The sequence below is a fragment of the Papio anubis genome, chromosome 10 (genome assembly GCF_008728515.1).
Source record: "Papio anubis isolate 15944 chromosome 10, Panubis1.0, whole genome shotgun sequence".
NCBI classification, from domain to species: Eukaryota; Metazoa; Chordata; class Mammalia; order Primates; family Cercopithecidae; genus Papio; species Papio anubis.
The window spans coordinates 64767685-64769999 of NC_044985.1; positions in this window are offsets into that span (position 1 = coordinate 64767685).

A 2315-nucleotide genomic window follows, 5' to 3' on the forward strand; every position below is an offset into this window, starting at 1 on the left:
CAAAATAATGGTATAATCTTGTACTTATATCAGGTCACACACAGGAAAATACAGCTGTAGGTTCTCTAGTGTAAAATACATCTCTAGAAATTCAACTCCTTTTTTTAAAAAAATCAGGGAGTTGTTATATCGACTATAGAATTTTCATGTACTTAATAAATGTATAAAGAGAAATAGTTTTAAATGGCGTTTTAGTTCAAATTGGTAACATGCCATGAATTTTATTAGGAAATAGATCTTAAGATCTGAAAATTATATGTGTACTTCCTTTTGCTTTTGTTTGTTTGTTTTTACTTTCTCCTCCTTTTTCTTTTTCTTTTTTTATTTTCATGGTCTTCTCTTTTTCTTTCGTCCTGCCTTTCTTACTTTCCTCCCCTCTCCCTTCCTTCCCTCTTCCTTTCTTCTATTTGGTTTCTATCAATGGTCAGATTGAGAGCCGTGTAACCACTAGGTGGTGGTACAAGAACATAGGGAGAAGTATTTTTGTAAACAGATTGGGAATTTGTTTTGATTTCCAACTCAGTTTTTAAATTGCTATACTCTTGGGCCCTTAAATACCTCCTAAGGGATGCCATTGTGATTGCTGTTTAGTAGTTGAGCCAACATAAAATTGATGTTGAGCTTTACAACAGCTGTTATAGACCACTTTATGTTGATGCTGAGGCTTTTAAAAAATGCTCCTTGCATGAAAACGTTAACTCTTCGGTAGGAATCTGTTAAGTTTTCTGAGAGATTCAAAGGCCTTGCTTATATTTCTGGCTGATTTACAGATCTTACAATGTTGCAGTTGAGACTACTTAGAATATATATTCCTGCTTTATTTAGCTGACTGAATTTTCAGTAAATACATGACAGTTTCCTAGCTACTTTCTATGGAAATGACAAAAGGCAGCTGCCCACTATGATTTTACCCTATTGACTGCAATTCAGTGTTTTTGCATGACCTTGTGTCATTGATCTTCATCTTAATGGCTAACATATATTTTTTAAATGTTTTGAAATTTGAGGTAAAAATATTTTTCCGTGTATGAATTACCTTAATTTTTGGAAATGTGCCTTTTCTCTTTTAATATTCTGAATATGTGGTTAGAAATTTTGGATCAGTTAATTCTCTTTAAACCACAGAAGAAAGGAATCCAGAATAAATATTGAAGAATCTTTGCTTACGTTAGAACTGTATGATCATTTCAACACTTAAACTCTGCTGAAATTCTGTTTAATGCATTTAGCACAAGAATGTGGTTGTAGTTATCCTGTAAAACATTCTTCTTAGAGCTGGCACACATTCTCATGTAGTGTCCTCGTTGGATTTGTAGAAAGGGATCTACAAGTGCTTCCCTGCTTTGTCTTAGCGTCTTTATGTCAACTTGCAAATCCCTATCTTCCTAAGAAGTAACCTTACAACAAGGTACTTACTGATTTACTTGGATGAGTCAGTTATTTTTGGATAAGTGTTGAGGCGTATCACCTCATTCTCGTAGTGACTGAGAGTTCTACATGCCATTTTTATTAGCATTCCCTGGGTTAGAAAATACTGTTAGCATTTTAGCTAAGTTGTCTTACAGGTTTTGATGAGAATAGGGCTTTCTTACCATTTAACTTGTAGTCTTCCTAATGAAATTCTATGATTTGGTATCTTTTAACATTAAACTTGAAGACTTCATTTAAGGCATTTGGTGTTTAACTAAAAGGAAAATGGCTTATTTGTACCTGTTTATACGTTAGGAAAAAAACAAAAAATGAGCACAGACTTCAACTCCATGGAAGAACACTGTTAAAAGAAGCATCTCTTAGATGATGAAAGCATTATAGCACTGTTCCAGTAAATAGCACCAACTGCAGCTGATTCTTTGGTTTTATTAGGAAAGATAGCCCATTTTGTGATCTGCAACGTTTAAATCAATTGAACTATAGTGAAATCTCTCCCCTGAAATGACTATTACACAGCTTGCAACCTTTTGTTCAAGAGATTAAGTTTGCATCTCCTCACATTATCTCCTTGTAATTGGAAAACTTTCATTTTGACAGAGAAAATGTGCCAGTATCCCTGTGAGCCTTGCCACAAGCCAATGCAGAATGCCATCTGGAGGATGCATGCCCAAGTCATGCAACAGCCTCCTGTCGGGATGTATCTGGAACTTTGCAACAGAACAACTAATAACATCTTAAGCTCCATTTGTCTAGCTCGCTAGTCCTCTTGGCAGAGGTCATACCAGCAGTGGTTTTGTTGATTTGCTGCATCAAATGTAATTAGGTTAAAGCACTCACTGACAGAGCCTCTGATAATGGCATAAAAGCCTCAGGCTTAAATTTAC